Here is a 21,505-nt window from a genome sequence, read left to right on the forward strand (position 1 = left end):
TGCCAACAATTGATATTTCCCTATTAGGAACCATTGAATGGTTTCAACAAGTTGACCCTGATTACAATGTAGCTTAATTAAGTTACGTGTTATGAAAGCTGGAGTAAGAATGTGCCAGTGGGGATGAGCGGAGTGGATAAATTTAAGAAACCATAAGGATACCAGAAAACCAGAAACTATAATACTTAGTAGACACATGTGGTTGATTAAACATGGCCACAGACTCTTTGCATCTACTCAGAGTTGGAGTTTCCTGTCTTTCAATATGGGTTTGTCTGTATGGCTGATTTGACTAAAAGAGTGCAGGAGACGTGATACAATGCTATTTTCATACATAGGCCTCGGGGAAAATAATATGTTACTCCCTGATCCTTGGAACACCCTCTATGAAAGCACTGAGCTACCATGTAGGCAGTCCAACCACTCTAAAATCACAAAACATAGATGTTCTGATAGACAATTCCATCAAGCCCAGTTTTCTAGCTGTGATAGTTAATACTGAGTGTCAACCTGAATGGATTGAAGGATGCAAAGTATTGATCCTGGATGTGTCAATGAGGATGTTGCCAAAGGAGATTAACATTTGAGTCAGTGGGCTGGGAAAGGCAGACCCACCCTTAATCTGGGTAGGCACCATCTGATAAGCTGCCAGCATGGCTAGATATAAGAAGCAGGTGGAAAACTGTGAAAAGACAAGACTAGCCTAGACTCCTAGCCTACATCTTTCTCCCATGCTGGATGCTTCCTGCCCTGGTATATTGAACTCCAAGTTCTTCAGTTTTGGGACTTGGACTGGCTCTCCTTACTCCTCAGTTTGCAGACAGCCTATTGTGGGACCTCGTGATCCTGTGAGTTAATACTTAGTAAACTCATATATATATATATATATAGAGAGAGAGAGAGAGAGAGAGAGAGGAGTTTTTGGTACAGGAGTGGTTCTAGAGGAACAGAATATAAAGAATGGAGTTCTTTCATTGGTTCTGGGGTTTTAGGAGTTGGCTGCTTAATATGATTAGACCCCAAAATGTTAAGGCCTCTACTTCTAATAGTATGGAGAACACTGATAGTCACTGGCATTAACTCTTTAGAGAGTTATGCAAAATAAATGCATTTGACACTCGTGATTCACTGCTCATGAGTGGCAAGGAGTTTAGTGACTCCATACATAATAACTTTGACCATATGTGAAGAACCAAGGAACATAATGAAGCTGGTTGGTTGCTCCTAAGTTCAGTGGACAAAGTGATGAAAGACAATGATGAACTCAGGATTCCATCTCCTAGCTTCAGAAGTAGATGCTGAGCCTGACATCTGCTAAGATTGCCCTGAGTGAGAGTCTTATCTCCTGTAGAGAAAGAGCTGAAATTGTGGAAAAACAGACACAAACTCTTATCATGTGAGTGGCTGACCTGCAATGAAAGGTGCATGCACAGCCTCACCAGGTATCTACTGTTATAGTAAGGGCATTGATTGGAAAAGAATGGGACCCAGCAACTTGTAATGGGGATGTGTGGGAGGACCCTGCTGAAGCTGGGGACACTGAGTTTGTAACTCTGATGAACATTTTTGCCAGAAGAAACAGCTTCCCCATCCCCAGTAGTGGCAACATCCCCTCTTTGACCCATGCTGCCATCAACCTTTTCACCTTTGCCTGAGGAAATAAACCCTGCGCTGCCTGAGACAACAGTGATGGCCTTCTCTGAGGCAGTTGCCAGGAAAGATAATGTCAGTTCTCCTTGGGAACCACCCACAACACCCCTGTTTGCTTTTAGACCTATAACTAAAGTCTCGGCAGGCCCCAAGAGGTGAGTTTGAGAGTGTGACCCATGAGGAGGTGTGCTATACTCAAAAAGAACTGCTTGAGTTTTCTAACTTTGAACTGCTTCTGTTTCCCAGAAATCTGTAGAACAGGCATGGGAATGCATATTAAGGGTGTGGGATAATGGAGGAAGAACATAGAGTTGGATCAGCCTGAATTTATTGATTTGCATCCACTAAGTAGGGACTCTGCATTTAATGTTACAGCATGGGGAGTTAAAGAGGTTCTAATAGTTTATATGCTTTGTTAGCTGAAATATGGATTAAAAGATGGCCCATTGTGAATGAGCTGGAAATGCCTGATCTCCCTTGGTTTAATGTAGAGGAAGGGATCCAAACGCTTAGGGAGATTGGTATACTCTTCCCACTGGGAGGGTCCTGAAGATATACTCTTGACTAATGTGTTGCAAAATAGATGTATGAGGGTAGCACCTGCATCTTTGAAGAGCCCAGTAATTGCTCTTCTCTGTATGTCAAATCTAACAGTGGGAACCGTGGTCACTCAACCACAAAATTTAAATACAATGGGAATAATTAGATCCTGAGGTGGCAGGGACTAAGTGGCAGCACTCAACCATCAAAGGCATGGTGGGCATAGCTACCGTAATGGACAGCAGAGGCAAAGTGGGAATCAGAATAGTCTGACTTGTGTAGAGCTCTGGCATTAGCTAATTAATCACAGCGTTCCTAGAAGTGAAATTAATAGGAAGCTGCATTCCTACTTAATTAATACAAGCAGAAAACTTCTAGGTCGAATGGACAAAAGATTAATTTGAATTATAAAAACAGAAAATCACAGCCCCTCAATCAATTTCCAGACTTGAGCCAGTTTACAGAGCCAGAACCCCTTGAATAAAGTGGAGGCCGGGTCCCCTTAAGAAAGGACACCACTACATTAGTAAAAATTTATGCTGTCAATCTTTCTCCCATCCTTCCTCAACGAGACCTCTGGCCTTTTACCAAGGAAAACTGTCCATTAGGGAAAGGACAAAGACATTTCAGGGACTACTGGACACAGGCTCTGAGCTGACATTCATTCCAGGGGACCCAAAACATCATTGTGGTCTTCCAGTTAAAGTAGGGGCTTACGGAGGTCCAATAATTCATAGAGTTTTAGCTCAGGTCCAACTTACAGTGTGTCCAGTGTACCCCCAGACTCATCCTGTGATTATTTCTCCAGTGCCAGAATGCATAATTGGCACAGACATACATAGCAGCTGATAGAACCCCATATCGGCTCCCTGACTGGTAGGGTGAGGGGTACTATGGTGGGAAAGGCCACTTGGAAGCCATTAGACCTGCCTCTAGCTAGAAAAATGTCAATCAGAAACAATATCTCATCCCCGGAGGGATTGCAGAGATTAGTGCCAACATCAAGGAATCAAAAGATGCAGGGGTGGTGATTCCCACCACTTCCCCATTCAACTCTCCTATTTTGCCTGTGCAGAAGACAGATGGATCTTGGAGAATAACCGTGGATTATTATTAGCTTAACCAAGTGGTGACTCCAATTGCAGCTGTGGTGATTCCAATAGCATATGTGATTTCATTGCTTGAGCAAATTAACATATCTCCTGGTACCTGGTATGCAGCCACTGACTTGGCAAATGTCTTTTTCACCATTCCTGTCCATAAGGACCACCAGAAGCAATCTGCCTTCAGCTAGCAAGGCCAGAAATACACCTCTACTATCCTACCTCAGGAGTATATCAACTCTCTGGCTTTGCGTCATAATCTTATTCAGAGAGACCTCAATCGTTTTTCGCTTCTGCAACATATCACACTGGTCCTTTACATTGATGACATTATGCTGACTGGATCCAGTGAGCAAGAAGTAGCAAACACTGGACTTACTGATGAGACATTTGCATGCCACAGGATGGAAAATAAATCCGAATAAAATTCAGGGACCTTCTACCTCAGTAAAATTTCTAGGGGTACAGTTGTGTGGGGCCTTTTGACAAATTCCTTCTAAGGTAAAGGATAAGTTGCTGCATTCGGCCCCTCCAACAACCAAGAAACAGGCATAAAGCCCTGTGAACCTGTTTGGATTTTGGAGGCAACACATTCCTCATCTTGTGTTACTCCAGCCTATTTATTGAGTGACCCGAAAGGCTGCCAGTTTTAGTGGGGTCCAGAACAGGAGAAGGCTCTGCAATAGGTCCAGGCTGTTGTGCAAGCTGCTCTACCACTTGGGCCACATGATCCAGCAGATTCAATGGTGCTTCAGGTGTCAGTGACAGATAATGAAGCTATTTGGGGCCTTTGGCAGACCCTCACTGGTGAATCACAGAGAAGGCTGTGTACTTTGCATGGGAGGAGAAATGGCCAGATGTGTGATCATATACTAATTCATGGGCTGTAGCCGGTGGTTTGGCTGGATGATCAGGGACTCGGAAGAAGCATGATTAGAAAATTGGTGATAAAGAAATTTGGGAAAGATGTATGTGGATGGATCTCACTGAGTGGTCAAAAACTGTGAAGATGTTTGTATTCTATGTGAGTGCTCACCAATGGGTGACCTCAGCAGAGGAGGATTTTAATAATCAAGTGGATATGATGACCAGTTCTGTGGACACCACTCAGCCTCTTTCTCCAGGCACCCCTGTCATCGCCCAATGGGCCCATGAACAGAGTGGCCATGGTGGCAGGGATGGAGGTTACAAATGGCCTCAGCAACATGGACTTCCACTCATCAAGGCTGTCCTGGCTATGGCCACTGCTGAGTGCCCAATTTGCCGGCAGCAGAGACCAACATTGAGCTCCCAATATGGCACCAGTCCTTGGGGTGATCAGCCAGCTACCTAGCGGCAGGTTGTTATATTGGACATCTTTTCTTCTAAAAAGGGCAGAGGTTTGTCCTCACTGAAATAGACACTTACTCTGGATATGGGTTTGCCTATCCTGCATGCAATGCTTCTGCCAAGACTACCATCCATGGAATCACAGAATGCCTTATCCACCATCATGGTATTCCATACAGCATTGCTTCTAACCAAGGCACTCACTTTACAGCTAAAGAAGTGCAGCAGTGGGCTCATGCTCATGGAATTCAGTGGTCTTACCATGTTCCGCATCACCCTGAAGCATCTGGATTGATAGAATGGTGGAATAGCCTTTTGAAGTCACAATTACTGTGCCAACTAGGTGAAAATACTTTGCAGGTCTGGGGCAAAATTCTGCAGAAGGCCATATATGCTCTGCATCAGCATCCAATATATGGTACTGTTTCTCCCATCACTGAATTCACGGGTCCAGGAATCAAGGGATGGAAGTGGAAGTGGCACCACTCACCATTGCCCCTAGTGATCCACTAGCAAAATTTTTTTTTTTATTATACTTTAAGTTCTAGGGTACATGTGCACAACATGCAGGTTTGATATGTAGGTATACAGTACTTTGAAGTTAAGCTGTTGCAATGTAATCTCAAATGATTCTAAGCCCTGGAAGGGGATCCTAGAGATGATGAAGTCTCGTTTGTCACATGTACTTACAAGGAAACAGGTTTGTTTAGGTGATGTGACTCACCTCAAATTGCAGTGCTTTGTGTTAAGATCTAATTTAAAATGTTGTACTCATTACAATCAAAAAAAGTCACTGAAAACCATGAGTAAATTCTGTAAAAAATAACTGAACAATTTATCAAATGTATACTGATTAGTACTATCATTTTCTTTCAAAAAGATTAATAAAATGTAAATACAAGCTTCATATATAAACATACTTTCCACATATGCTTAAGTCAATCCTCACAATACAAGTAGAATATAAATTTCAACTTATGATGAAATGAAATTACAGAAAATATATATTTCCTGTAAATTAGATATTGTATCATAAAGTAATGCACAAGAAATTGGCATAATTTAGTTGTACTGAGTACCTTTAAAGGCTGACTTCTACCTTGTAACTCATACTCAAAGAATTCCATTTGAAAAGCTCCTCCTTAGAGGAGTGTGTATTTATTACATTTAATTTCCTCTAATATCCATGTACACATATTTTTATATTTCTCCAGAAACACACAGATGTCCAGAACAACATATCTACAAAGAATGTGGACCCTCCAACCCTGCAACTTGTTCTAATGTGGCTCCTTTTCAAGACAGTGAATGTGTGAGCGGCTGCACCTGCCCAGAAGATAGTACACCAATAAGAGTATTTACACTAAAACAAAACAAAAGCTAAAGACAAAGTGGGACTCAAGTCATGTCAGAGTGGTGTCTTATTTATAGCATGACATTCCCACAATTTAACTACTTCTAATGTAGGGACATGGATGAAACTGGAAATCATCATTCTCAGTAAACTATCGCAAGGACAAAAAACCAAACACCGCATGTTCTCACTCATAGGTGGGAATTGAACAATGAGAACACATGGACACAGGAAGGGGAACATCACACTCTGGGGACTGTTGTGGGGTGGGGGTAGGGGGGAGGGATAGCATTAGGAGATATACCTAATGCTAAATGACGAGTTAATGGGTGCAGCACACCAGCATGGCACACATATACATATGTAATTAATCTGCACATTGTGCACATGTACCCTAAAACTTAAAGTATAATAATAATAAAATAAAATAAATAACTCCTTAAAAAATAAAAATAAAAAAATAAAATTCTCTCTAACCCTCCTCTGCAGTTTCCACTAGCAAAATTTTTGATTCCTGTTCCCATGGCATTACTTTCTGCTGGCCTAGAGGTGTTAGTTCCAGATGGCGGAATGCTGCCACCAGGAGACACAATGATTCCATTAAACTGGAAGTTAAGATTGCCACCTGGACACTTTCGGCTCCTCCTATGTTTAAGTCAACAGGCTAAGAAGGGAGTTACAGTCCTAGCTGGGGTGATTGACCCAGACTCTCAAGATTAAATCAGTCTACTACTCCGCAATGGAGGTTAGGATGAGTATGCATAGAATATAGGAGATCCATTAGGGGTCTCTTAGTATTACCATTCCCCGTGATTAAGGTCAATGGGAAACTACAACAGCCCAATTCAGGCAGAACTACAAATGTCCTAGACCCTTCAGGAATGAAGGTTTGGATACTCCACCAGGAAAAAAAAACATGACCTGCTGAGATACTAGCTGATGGCAAAGGGAGTACAGAATGGGTAGTAGAAGAAGGTAGTCATCATTACCAGCTGCAGAAACGAGGACTGTACACATTAAGAGTATTTCCTCCTTCTTTTGTGAAAACATGTTTGTGCATGTATACACTTGTACTAAGAAAATATCTTCATTTTATTTCCTTTCTCCTTTATCATATGACATAAGATTTATTGACTTCTTATCAGCATTTAAGTATTGTTAACTTTATGTAACAAAAAGTTGGGGACTGGTACATTTCTGGTTGTATGAAGTACAGTTTTATTATGTTAGGTGTAATTATGATCTTATTATTCACCATATTTGAAGATTATTTATGATCCCAGAAGATGTGTATGGGTTTAAGTTGACAAGGGGTGGACTTGTGATAGTTAATTCTGAGTGTCAACTTGATTGGATTGAAAGATACAAAATATTGATCCTGGATGCTTTTGTGAGGGTGTTGCCAAAGGAGATTAACATTTGAGTCAGTGATCTGAGAAAGGCAGATTCACCCTTAATCTGGGTGGGCACCATCTGATCAGCTGCCACCATGGCTAGAATATGAAAAGCAGGCAGAAAAATGTGAAAAGATGAGACTGATCTAGCCTCCCATTCTACCTCTTTCTCCTGTGCTGGATGCTTCCTGCCCTAGAACACTGGACTCCAAGTTCTTCAGTTTTGGGACTCAAACTGGCTCTCCTAACTCCTCAGTTTGCAGACAGCCTATTGTGGAACCTTGTGATCATGTGAGTTAATACTTAATAAATTCCCCTTTATATATATACACACATATATATATATACACACACACATATATATACACACACATATGTATATATATATAAAGCACAGAACTCCCCTTATATATATAATATATAATTTATATATATATAAAAATATATATATAAAGGACAGAACTAATAGCAAATACATATTTTTTTCTCTAGACAGGGACAGAACTAATACATACAAAGCACAGAACTAATATATATAAAGCACATAACTAATAACTATTATATATATTTATATATTATATATAAATAAATATAGATATAAATATATATATATGTTCTGTCCCTCTAGAGAACTCTAATACATAGACTTTAAAGACTAGAACATTTAAAAGTCACTGCATATATTGGAAAAGCACGGACATCACATGCAATACGATCACAAGTTATACAACGAAACAGGAAAGTTTCACACACACACACACACACACACACACACACACACACAGAAACATTCCCCAAGAAGAAATATATGGCAGACCTAGTATACAATGACTTTTAAATAGCTGTCTTAAAAGTGTCCAAAGAACTAAAGGAAGTCAAGACAATAATATATGAACAACATGAAAATATCAATAAAAGAAAAAGAAGAAACCAAAAAGAAATTATAGTGTTAAAGAGCATAATAATTGAAATAATAAATTTACTAGAGGGATTCAAAGGCTGCTGTTAGCATACAGATAAAGAATTAGTGTACTTGATGATAGAACAGTTGAAATTATTGAGTCTAAGGAATATATGGGAAAAAAGTTGTAGAAAAGTGAACAGAGTCTAAGAAACTTGTGGAATATCATCAAGCATAATTGATGTGATGCACATCGAGGGAATTCCAGTAGGAAAAGAGAGAGATAAAGAGACATAGAGATTATTAAAGAAATAATGGCTCAAAACTTTCCAACTTTGATGATAGACATAAATATCAAAGAAGCACACACACACAACAGAACAAAATTAGAAACAACGAAAGAAGGCCCACGCTGAAACATTATAATCAAAAAGGAAAACCTTGAAAACATAGAGAAATAAGTGACTCACCACATACAATTGACATTCAATAAGATTATAACAGATTTTTTTAATACAAACTTGGAAGGCCAGAAAGCAGTGGGCTAATATCTTTAAAGTGCTAACAGAAAAAAAAATGTCAACCTAAAATGCTACTTTTGATAAAACCGTATTTTGAAAGTGATGGAAAAATTATGACATTCCCAAACAAATTAAGGCTAATGTAGTTTATTACTACAGGATTTGTCCTGCAAAAAGTGCTAGAGTTCCACAGGTTGAAATAAAAGGATGTTAGACAGCAATTCAAAGAAATATGAAGAATAAAACATAAGTAAAGGTAAATACATGGGTATGTATAAAAACTAGTATTACTTTAGCATAATTTGTAACTTCACCTTTTGTTTTCCACGTGATGTAAGAGATTAACATATTAAGTATAATTATTAGGCTAAAAGCTAGTATTAGTGTAACTTTGGTTTATAACTATATTTTGTTTTCTACATAAGTTACTAATGCATTAAAAATAATTATGTTTCAAAACATGTTTATGTTTTGTGACACGAATAATTGAAATTTGTGACATCAATAACTGAAAGGGGCAAGGATGGAACTGTAAAGGGCCAGATATTTTGTATGTTATAGGTAAGCTGGTATAAATCCAAATTAGAGTATTGCAACTTCTGGATTTTAATGTAGTCTTAATGTTAACCACAAAAAAATAGTTATATGTAGCATATATACAAAAGCAAATGATAAGTGAATTGAAACTTTTCACTACAAAAAAATTAAGCATAAAACAACACATTAATGCAGAAAAGGAGAAATAAAAAAGCTGTAAGACATATAGAAAACAAATACCAAACATGAAATAAGTAAATCTCTTATTATCAATCATTACATTACATGTAAATGGATTAAACCTTCCAGTTAAAAGACAGAAATTGGCAGGAAAAAAATTTTTTAAAAAGGCCCAATTCTGTGCTATTTACAGGGACTTCCATTAGATCAAAAAACACAGGTTGAAAGTGAAAGAATAGAAAAAATATTCTGTTTTAATACTAACCAAAATGGAATGAGAGTAACTAGGCTAACATCAGAAGGAAAAAAAGCTTTTAATGAAAAAAGTATGCAATAGACAAAGAAGTCATTGCATATTAATTAATGGTTCAATAAGATAAGAATATATAACAATTATGAACATTCATATACACTCATGTATCTGATAATATATCATCAAAAAATGTGAAACAAAAATTGACAGAATTACTGTGAGAAAAATACTGTTGTACAATAGTATTTGGAGATGTCAGTACCCCACTTTCAATAATAGGCCAGACAAAAGATAAGAAAATAATAGAGAATTTAAACAACATAGTAAACCAACTAGATCAGCAGACATATATAGAACACTCTACTCAAGAACAACAGAATATCCATTATTCTCAAGTGCATGTAAGTCATTTTCCAGGATAGACTATATGTTAGACCACAAATTAATTCTTAATATATTTAGATATATAGAGCTATATATATTAAAGTATAATTTCTAATCATAAAGGATAAAGTTAAAAATCAACAACAGAAGAAAAACTGGAAAATTCACAAATTTAATATTAAATATTAAACAATACACCCTTAAACAACCAATGGATAAAAAAATTACGGGACATGTAGATATTACTACAATAGAGATAAATGAGAATGGAAACACAACATACCAGAATTTATGGAATACAACAGAAGCAGTGCTGAGAGAGAAAACCATAATTATAAATGCTTACATTAAATTACATTTTAAAAGAGAGAACTCAAATCAAAAAAGAAACTAGAAGAAAAAATGAAACCCAAAGCTACCAGAAGAAAGTGAATAATAATGAATAAGCACAGATAAATGAAATAGAAAGTAGAAAACTACAGAGAAATTTTCTTTAAAGCTGCTTCTTCAAAAAGATAAATAGAATTTACAGCCATTTAAGAAGATTTACTAAGAAAAAACACTAAAATCAGAAATGACAGTGGGGACATTCCTGCTGAATCTACAGAAATTAAATGGATTATATGAACAACTATCAAAAAATCGGATAACCTAGATTAAATGGAAAAAATTACAGAAACACAAAACTTACCAATACTGAAATAAAAAATGAAAATTCTAAGTAGACTTATAGCTAGTAAGAAGATTGAATCAGTAATCAATAGTTTTCTGACCAATAAAAGCCCTGGACCTATTACCTTCACTTGTGAGTTCTACCAAACATTTAAAGAATAACTAACTCTACTTTCTCAAACTTTTTCAGGAATTTCAAGACGTGGGAACGTAAACACTTTCTGACTCATTATATGAGGCCAGCACTGTCTTGATACCAAAGCCATAAAAAAATAGTACACAGGGAAAAACAAACTAAGTAAACACCCCCCAAAACTGCCGAACAATATACCTTATACTCATTGGTTAAAATATTCTTATCAAAATACTAGCAATCCAAATTCATCAGTATATTAAAAAGATTATATATCATGATGAGTGGGATCTATTCTTGTAATGTAAGGATGGTGCAAACTATGAAAATCAATTAACATAACACATCACATTAACAGAATGAAGAACAAAATCCACATAATAATTCCACTGGTGCAGAGTAACCATTAGACAAAATTCAACGTCTCTTTTCAGGAAAAAAAAAAAAGGTTAATAAACTAGGAACAGCAGTAAGCTAACTCAACATAATAAAAATTATATATAAAAGCCAATAATCAAGATCATACTCAATGATGAAAGACTAAGAGCTTTTTCTCCAAGATCAGAAACGAGACAAGGCTACCTGATTTTACCACTTCTATTTAGCACAGTACTAGAAGCTCTAGCCAGAGCCAATAGTCAAAATAAATAAATAAATAAATAAATAAAATAAAGAAAAAGAAAGAAAGAAAGAAAGAAAAAGAAAGAAAGAAAGAAAGAAAGAAAGAAAGAAAGAAAGAAAGTACAAACTGGAAAGGAATAAGAATTACCTCTATTCTCAGATAATATAATCTTATATGTAGAAAACCCTAAACATTCCACCAAAAAAACCCCCGTCAGAATAAATAAATTTAACAAAGTAGCAGGTTACACAGTCAAAATGCAAAATTAGTTGCATTTTTATACACTAATGATGAACAATTTGACAAAGAAGAAAGCAATTCCATTTACAATAGCATCAATAAGAATAAAATACTTAAGAATTAATGAAGATAGTGAAAGATCTGTACAATAAAAATTTTAAAACATTGCTAAAAGAAATTAAATACGACATAAACAAATGGAAAGACATTCCATGTCCATGGATTGGAAAACTTAATATTGTTAAAATTTCAATACTACCCAAAGTGAACTACAGATTAATTGCAATCTCTGTCAAAATTCAAATGGTGTGGAATTTTTTGTGGAAATAGAAAAATCTATCCTAAAATTTATATTTAATCTCAAGAGAATCCAAATAGCCCAAACAATTTTGAAAAAGAACAAAAGTTAAAGATCACACTTCTAGATTTTAAATTTTTTTTCAAAGTTACAATAATAAAAACAGCATTGTACTGGAATAAAGATAGATATATAGGTAAATAGAATAGATGGAGAGCAAGAAATAAACAATCACATATATGGTCAAATGACTTTTATTTATTTTTTAATTTAACTCTTTTTTTTTTTTTTTTTTTGAGACAGGTCTCACTCTGTTGCCTAGGCTGGAGTGCAGTGACGCAATCTTGGCTAACTGCAACCTCCACCTCCTGGGCTCAGGGAATCCACTTATCTCAGCCTCCTCAGTTGCTGGCCACCACAATGGTGGGAATGTTGGTGAAAACGTAAACTGGTACAGCCCCTGAAGAAAACAGTATGGCGGCTCTTCATAAAGCAAAAATATAATTACCATATGATCCAGTCCTTCCACTTCTGGATATATACCCACAATAATTTAAAGCAGAATCTTGAAGAGTTATTAGTACAATCATGTTCATAGTAGCACTATTCACAATAACTAAAGGATAGAAACAACCCAAGTGTGGACAGATGGATGGATAAGCAAAATGTTGTATACACATACAGTGGAATGTTATTCCTCCTCAAAGGTAAGGATTCTTTGACATATGTTACTACATGAATGAACTTTGAGGATATTATGCTAAGTGAAATAAGCCAGTCATGAAAGTTCAGATACCGTATGTTTTCACTTTATGAGGGCACCCAGAGTAGTCAAAAGTTATAGAAACAAATAGTAGAGTGGTCATTGCCAGTGGCTGTTGGGAGAGGAATGGGATTTATTGTCTAATAGGTATGCAGTTTCAGTTTTATGAGATGAAGAGTACTGGAGAAGGATGGTGGCAATGATGCACAACAATGTGATTGTACTAAATTCCAATGAACTATACTATTAAAAATGATTAGGATAGTAAATTTTATGTATATTTTATCACATAAAAATTTGAAAATATTTTCCATAAAAATGCAAATTGTCAAGCATAGCCAAGAAAATCTGAAAAAAAGAAGAAAGCTAGAGACACCACCAGATGAATTTAAAGCTGTAATAATTAAAGAATGAGATACCTGTGCAAACAAAGAAATAGATCAATGGAAGGAAATACAGAGTTCAGAAGCAGACTTTATATATACATTGATATGTTTTATGAGAAAAGTGATGCTGCAATACATTAGAAAGAAGGTAATTATTTCAATAATAACCTGTGCTGATTGTTTTCTATATGGGGACAAAACATATCAAACCCCTATCTCACACCATACACAAAAATAAATTCCAAATAGATTGTGTATTAAGCGTAAACCTTACATAATAAAGTTTTTAGTAAGCAACTGGAAACATATCTTCCTAAGTCCTTGAGAAGACAAATATCTTAAAATCGACAAGATGTTGTAAATATATAATTTTAAAAAATGGATAAATCGATCTATTTTATAATTTACAACTTACACTCATCAAATGTCAATGAAGAATTTATTATAATTTACAACTTTTACTTACCAAATGTCAATGAAGAGAGAATTGGGGATAGTTTCTTCTCCAATCACGTTTATCTGAGAAAGGAACAAAGGACTCCTGCAAATTTGTAAGAGAAACATAGATAACTCAATAGAAAAATAAAGACTTTAACAGACACTTCCTGAAATGATATTCAAATCCCCATATTAACATATAAAATAGATGCCCAACTTCATTAACCATTTTAGAAATGAAAGTTAAAGTTATATTGAAATACTAATGTAAACCAACTAGAATCACTAAACTGCAAAACGTGGAACAGTTCAAGTATTGTTGAAAACGTACAGCAGCTGGTACGCATTTTTAAAAACTCTGAGCATCTGCTAAAATTGAACATATACAGAGTCCATGATTCAAAATTTCCCCTATAAGGTATAGTACCAACAGAATATATTCATATTTTCAGTAAAAAACATGCATCAAAGTATGCATAGAAGCCAATTCACAGAGCTGTATACCTTTCTGTATTTATATTATTATTCAATAATAAATAAAATTCTCTGGTGAAACTCCAGAATGTTCTAACTTGTGAATACATCTTGCATGAGCCTTACTTTTCTGACCGTCTCTTAATCCTTTAGACACATCTCCTGTCTCTTCTTTTCCCCATCTTATTATTCTGTATTCGTGGAATTCTATACTCCAGCAATAGTGAATTTCTTATATTTCCCCAAATGAATTATGCTACAGTATTTGCTAAGTTATATTTACAGGCTCAACTTTTCCTATTACTCTTCACACTTTCATTCCACCTCATCTTTCTAACTGCTGTCTTCCAAATTCATTATTTGCTTTAATATTTTAATCTGCACTCTTCTGATAAATTTTCCTTCACATCTTTTCACACTGTCTCACTCAAATATAAGCATGTACTGTTCCTATGCCTATCTCTGTCACCTTTTGTACATAAATACCACAACACTCATCATGGCTTAGTGTCTCATCATTTATGTGTACAAGTATTTTCTATCAGAACATAAATCAATTGAGGGAATGTTGGGGGAAGGGTTCATGGACACATGTATTTATTTTTGGACCACCAGTCCATTGTCCTGTATCTGTTAAAAATAGTTATTAAATAGATATTTGCTCAATGAGCAAGTGAATTATTAAAAGATGCATTTCCTTAACTAAGGAATAGAATTGGCTGTTTCAATATAGTTTTTACTCTGTCTAGGAAATGTATGAATCTTTTTTTTTTTCGAGATGGAGTCTCACTCTGTTGCCCAGGCTGGAGTGCGATGGCATGATCTTGGCCCCCTGAAACCTTCGCCTTCTGGGTTCAAGTGATTCTCCTGCCTCAGCCTCCCAAGTAGCTGGGGTTATAAGCCCGTGCCACCACACCCAGCTAATTTTTGTATTTTTTTTTTTAGTAGAGATGGGGTTTCACCATGTTGGCCAGGCTGATCTCGAATTCCTGGCCTCAGGTGATCCACCCTCCTCTGCCTCCCAAAGTGCTGGGATTACAGGTGTGAGCCACCATGCCTGGCGGGAAGTGCATGAATCTTATCCTTCGATTCAAAACAATATATGATCCAGAATTAAATTAGAACAACAATTTCAATATGCTGCTCAGAGACTCCTGGGGGTCTGTAAGGCTAAAACAATTCTCATAATAATACTAAGACATCATTGCCTTTTTTTATTCTCATTATTTCACAAGTAGAGTTTTCCAGATTGTATACCTCCTGAGATTTGTAAAAATGTGAAATAATGCCAGTTTTATCCTTGATATTTTTGTCCTTGAAAATACGGTCATTTTTATGAAACTATATTATTTAGACTTATATGTAATAGACTTCTTATTTTTAATTGAATTAACTTTTAAAAATTGATCTATTTTATAATTTACTAAAGCTGTTTTAATTTCAATGGAGAAAATATTGATAAAACCCACAAAAACTAAAGTAGGATCTTCAAGAAAAGTGTGATAAAGTTCTTAGATTGCTAATCTAGAAAATTCAATTAACACTCAGGGCTCTGATTTGATGTACTTACTTCAGTAATATGAAGTTTAGTGATAACTTTCTGTAAATATGTCCATTGTGTTACTTGGAAGGGAAAAGGTAGACACTTTCCTGGGGAGACATTTACTTTACAATAATAATTTCTAAAAAATACTACTGAACAAAATAATACTTTCAAACACAAAGAAACATGGAAATAAGTTTACATTATCCTCTAGAAAGTGCATTTACAGCTATATAACACAAAATGATTTTGTCCTCTGTTTTTCCCTGATTTTGTTGATAATTTGAATATGCATAAGAACAATATTGGTTATGCTATTTTACACGAGTTGCTCTGAAGTGTGCTGAAGATATGTTTTATGTGCTGCATGCATGGAAATTGTCATTTTTTGTCTTTCAAGTTAACCATGCTATATCTGTAAAGCCCTTTGAACTTTCATGTGAAGGTATTTTTCTATTCTGTTAAATATAGAAAAAGAATTTCACAGTTCTGTTTATACACAATAATACAAATTGACCATTATTTTCTGAGTATTTTGAGAATTACCCAATTTAATGTTAGTTATTCCTGTTTCAATGATTACTAGCTCTTTGATTCTATAATCATAAAATATAGTACACTTTAATATTGATTTCTTGCCAAGGTGAATAATAAAATCTCATTTTTAGAGTTATGTTTTAAGTAATTATATTATTGTGAACCACAACTTGTGTTTATACATTAAGGCTGAACAGTCTAGTAATTTCATGACATATTTTTCCACTTTATCATAAATTTTGGGAAAAATTATCTTTATTTATTAAATTTTCTACCTTCCAGTATACTCTTTAGTTTAAGTAGCATAACAGCTTATTTCCTTTTGACATTCATATAGTAGATTTGAATTTTAAAATTATTAAGGTTTGTGGGAATTGAACAATGAGAACACATGGACACAGGAAGGGGAACATCACACATTGGGGCCTGTTGTGGGGTGGGGGAGTGGGGAGGGATAGCATTAGGAGATATACCTAACGTTAATGATGAGTTAATGGGTGCAGCACACCAACATGGCACATGTATACATATGTAACAAACCTGCATGTTGTGCACATATACCCTAAAACTTAAAGTATAATAAAAATAAATAAATAAATAAATAAAAATTATACAGGTTTCAGAGATAGAGCAAGAATAAATGCAGAAGAAATTATACAAATTTGTCTGTTGAACTTTGAATCCTGTGTTGTCTTTTTCAAATATTATTTTTAGATTTAATAATAAAAATTTCTAAAGCATATCAAAGTAGGAATAATGACACAATGAGTTTTACATGTCCTTTCCCCAATTTAACATTTACAAAAATTCTGCCACATTGTCTTCCATAATTTTCTTTGTCTTTTCTTCTTTGTTGGAGTTTGTACAATCAGAACTTAAAAAAAGTTAATGCCCATAAAAATTACTTGAGGATTCTCTTAGAATGAAAATTATGATTCAATATATCTGGGGTGGATATTGAGATTCTGCATTTCTAATAAGTCTACAAGTAGGGCTGATACTACTGGTCTAAAAACCATATTTTAGCATATTCATAAAACATACATCAGATAATATGCTTTGTCACCTCTACCTAGCTCACTATGCATCTCTAAAAATGTGGACATTTTCTTACACAACCACGTGCTATTCACACACTAGTAAATTAACACAAGAACAGAAAACCAAATACTGCATGTTCTCACTTATACGTGGGAGCTAAGTGATGGGAACACATGGACACACAGAGGGAAAAAGCACACACTGAGGCCTTTCAGAGGGTGGAGGGTGGGAGGAGAGAGACGATCAGGAAAAATAACTAATGGGCACCTGAGTGATGAAATAATCTGTACAACAAACCCCAGTGACCTAAACTTACCTATGTAAGAAACCTGCACTTGTACCCCAAACTTAAAACCAAAGCTTAAAAACACCCTAAAAATAATTCTTTAGTATCATCTAATTCCAAGCCCATAATCATATTCACCCAATTATCTTAATAATTTAGTTTTCTCAATTTGTTCAAACTAAACTTAGGACAACACAACACACAATTTGTTTTGCTTCTTGAATTCTTCTTGATATAGGGCAGTTTCTCCATTCATTTTACCTAATTCTGAAATCCACTGACTGGTGGCAGTCATCCTACGGAATAGAACACCGTATGAGTTTCTCTATTAGCTTTATTTTGGTGTCCACTAGCTTGTCCTTCTATACCCACTCAGACTTAGGAGAAAACAGAGGAATTTCATTTCCCTGCTTCTTCCTTGTCCTGGTAGGTGTGCTTTCTCCAGTCCATTTTTTTCAGTGCGATAACAGTTTTTTTGTGGAGGGGTTTTCATTTCCAAATACTTGCACATGTAACCCTAGGCCATATCTCCTGTCCCTGCCTGAGGCTTCAGAATCTTGAGGTCTGCAAGTGTTCACAGGTCAGAATTGGCTTCGTTTACCACAGACTGAATTGTTCTTGGACCCCTCCTTACCTAAGGATAGAAGTATTCTCTATATTTCTTAAATTTATATTGCAGATAATTTAAAACCTGTATTAAAATAGAGGGAAAATATATCATAGAATGAACTTCCAAATACCCATCACTGAGCTACAAAAACAATTAATTTCCTAACCAATCTCATTTTTATCTATAGCCACAACCACCCATCCAAAATAATGTTGCATCAAATCCCATATATCATATCATTTCCTCTCTATTTTATTATGTAAATAAAAGGTAAGGCACTTTCCATTTAAAAAATATTCAAAGCATTATTTATATCTAAAATTCTTAATAACCCCTTAATGGTATCAAAAGTTTATTCACATTTTATCAATTATCATAATTCTCAAATAAGATTTTATTCAGAATACAAATAAGTTCTATATTTTGTAATTGGTTGATATGCTGGCATTTCCCTTTAAATCTCAGTCATGTCTTCCTCTCCTCCCTTTGATGTTACGTTATTTTTGTGCCTAAAAAAACCAATATGTTTGTTCTGTAGATTTTCCCATGCTATAGTTTTTTCCAATGGCATCCCCACGGTGTTATTTAACATGTTTTCTGCCCCTGTATTTCCTGTAAATTGGTAGCTTAGCGGATAGAGGTCTGATCATATTCATATTTGGTACATTTAATGATCGAAAAAATAAACTCATAGTGGTGGTATTTTCATGACTTCCTTTATCAACTTTCTGTTCTCGAAAGTTCAGTTTTTGGCCGGGCGCAGTGGCTCGTGCTTGTAAGCTCAGCACTTTGGGAGGCCGAGGTGGGAGGATCATGAGGTCAGGAGATCAAGATCAGTCTGACCAAAATGTGAATCCCCATCTCTACTAAAAATACAAAAATTAGCCAGGCATGGTGGCACATGCCTGTAATCCCAGCTACTCAGGAGGCCGAGGCAGGAGAATTGCTTAAATCCAGGAGGTGGACGTTGCAGTGAGCCAAGATCTCGCCACTGCACTCCAGCCTGGGCGACAGAGCTAGATTCCATCTCAAAACAAACAAACAAACAACAACAGAAAAAGTACAGTTCTTGTACAAAAATATGAAAAAATGCTTGCTTACTCTTACATCTTCCTTCTCTCCCTCTTTTTTCCTCCTTTTACCCATATTCAAAGTAATAAGTGGATTCTCTGTTTTCTTCTAAAGGTGACCAACCAGGATTTTGTTGCTATTGTTGTTTCTTAATAGCAATAATAAACTCCATGAATTTAAACAAGTTTGATATGTTTCAATTTAATGTATTTATTTATTTTTTAGAATTATTATTCCATATTGATGCATTTATTTTTAATGATACTTAAATTGTGCTTTATCCATTTTCAATTTATAGAAATTAGCTTTTTGAATCTTTTTGACAAAACAATAGTAATTTTAGATGGATTCCTTACTTTGTTGTAATAATGAGTAAAGAAAGCTGGATCTTTGGGGAAAAACATTGTGTAAAATATATATTTTTAATTTCTATATTTTTGCATGCCATGGGGTGATGTGGAAAGCATGTTTAAGTAATTGTATTCAATAAAAGAAACAAAAGGAAAAATGGTGCAGTATCTTTAATTTATCAGTTTACATGAGATTCTTTCTGGCAATTGCCTTTGGATAACAGCTTGCAGTTTTTCTACCCAATAACATTCTCATGTTTCACTTACGAGCTATATACCAAATTCTCACTTCCATATAGGTCAAGTTTCATGGGACATATGCTTCAGTGGCTCTAACTGTAATTTTTTTTTACTAAACTCAACTTGGTAACAAAGCCATTGACTGTATGATAAACTGTTTTCACTCAATAGTATACCAAAGAAGCTGATTTTTCTAATAATTAAACCAGGCTACTTAGGAACAATGGCTTCCAATGAGCTTAAAGCAACTTCATAAAATATTCTAACACACCTTACCTTGTGATATATAAGGTCCCTATTTTATTAAAACAAATACGTTTATCTATTCCTCATTTTCTCTTCAGGCAGGGAAAGTTCTTCTCCTGAAGGAAATTTTGACTAGCTTTAATAGTTGTACATATTTAGTAAAATATATACAATTTAGTGCCTTAGAAATCATTTGTCAAATGGAAGTTCAAACCTAAGGAGACTTTTAAAATGGAAAACATTGTTAATACAATACACTGTGTCTACATTATAGTTATCAATTATATCATAATGTGAATCATTAAAATAAAGTGGAAATATTGCATCTGCTATAAAATAATCAATTCTAGTTTGTTTTTCTTATATTTCCACTGGAAAGACTTCCTTTTAAGAAATATTTCTCAAAAAAGCAAAATAGCTTAAAGATGTACTGAGAGGTTATTGTTCAAGTTGCTCCACTAAAGTGCTGAAATAAGAAATAAGAAAAGCAAGATAACATAATAATAAGTATATATCTAAGTCGATCATTTAGCTGAACACCCACGACATATGCCTCTGCACTGTTTTAAGTGCATTTGATAAAATAAACGATTAGAACTGAGTTCTTCCCTTATATACTTTACTATTAATACATTAGTCTGCTGTTTTCATCCTTTCAACCTATTTTCAGTGCAAATAAAGTCTGAGATTTTATCTCCAGTTGAGTGATGCTTGGTTTCTTCTAGGGGAAGAAACAGCCTGAAACCTCTTTACATTTACAGTTGTTATCCAAGAAATGATTTTTCAAAAGAGAAAATATGGTTGATCATTGTAGGAGAATTGCCATTGACATGGCTAGTAATTAGTCTCAAATTATCTCCAGCTTAGCTAACAGTCACACCTCAGGAAACCAAAAATGGGAGTCTTAGACAACAATCCAGGTAGAAGATTATTAAGATTCCCACTGTGACATGCTACGTGAAACCTTGTAGATTCACATTAGCCATCTTTTTTTTTTTTCTAGATTTTACACTGTGGAAGGTACCAACTCATTTTGCAAACTCACAGCTGTTACACACTTATGACTTGAGTGGTTGCTGCATATTTCCATTAAAGAATTGCACTGCAAGTTTTCTAATATGCTTCATTAATAAAGGTCAAACAACCTTCTGGGGTTTAAGGACCCTTTAGAGTATTCCTACTGGTTATACCCTATGTTAATTGAAGACTTGGCCCACGACCAATCAGAGGCTGAAGTGAAGTTGCACACTATTCAAATAAAGACTTGTCCCATGACCAATTGGAGGCTGAAGTGAAGGCTCCTTGTCTCCAGATCTTATTCTCCTGCATCATTTCCTCCTGAGAGATGTGATCCCCATAAATCTTTATGGGAGGCAGAGGGACTAACTGTCTTTCTTCTGTAACTGCTT

At 35.3% G+C, this 21,505-nt stretch overlaps 1 long non-coding RNA gene across 1 annotated transcript in view; it reads right to left on the reverse strand.

Annotated features, from left to right (window-relative positions):
• The window catches only part of LOC107976352 (uncharacterized), a 519,171-nt gene that overhangs the window by 11,841 nt on the left and 485,825 nt on the right, over nt 1-21,505 (reverse strand). Inside the window, exon 5 of the long non-coding RNA XR_008536779.2 lies at nt 13,727-13,801. This is a non-coding gene — a long non-coding RNA (uncharacterized LOC107976352). The remainder of the gene's footprint in view (nt 1-13,726; nt 13,802-21,505) is intronic.

Source organism: Pan troglodytes, chromosome 7 (genome assembly GCF_028858775.2).
Source record: "Pan troglodytes isolate AG18354 chromosome 7, NHGRI_mPanTro3-v2.0_pri, whole genome shotgun sequence".
In the NCBI taxonomy this organism is placed as follows: domain Eukaryota; kingdom Metazoa; phylum Chordata; class Mammalia; order Primates; family Hominidae; genus Pan; species Pan troglodytes.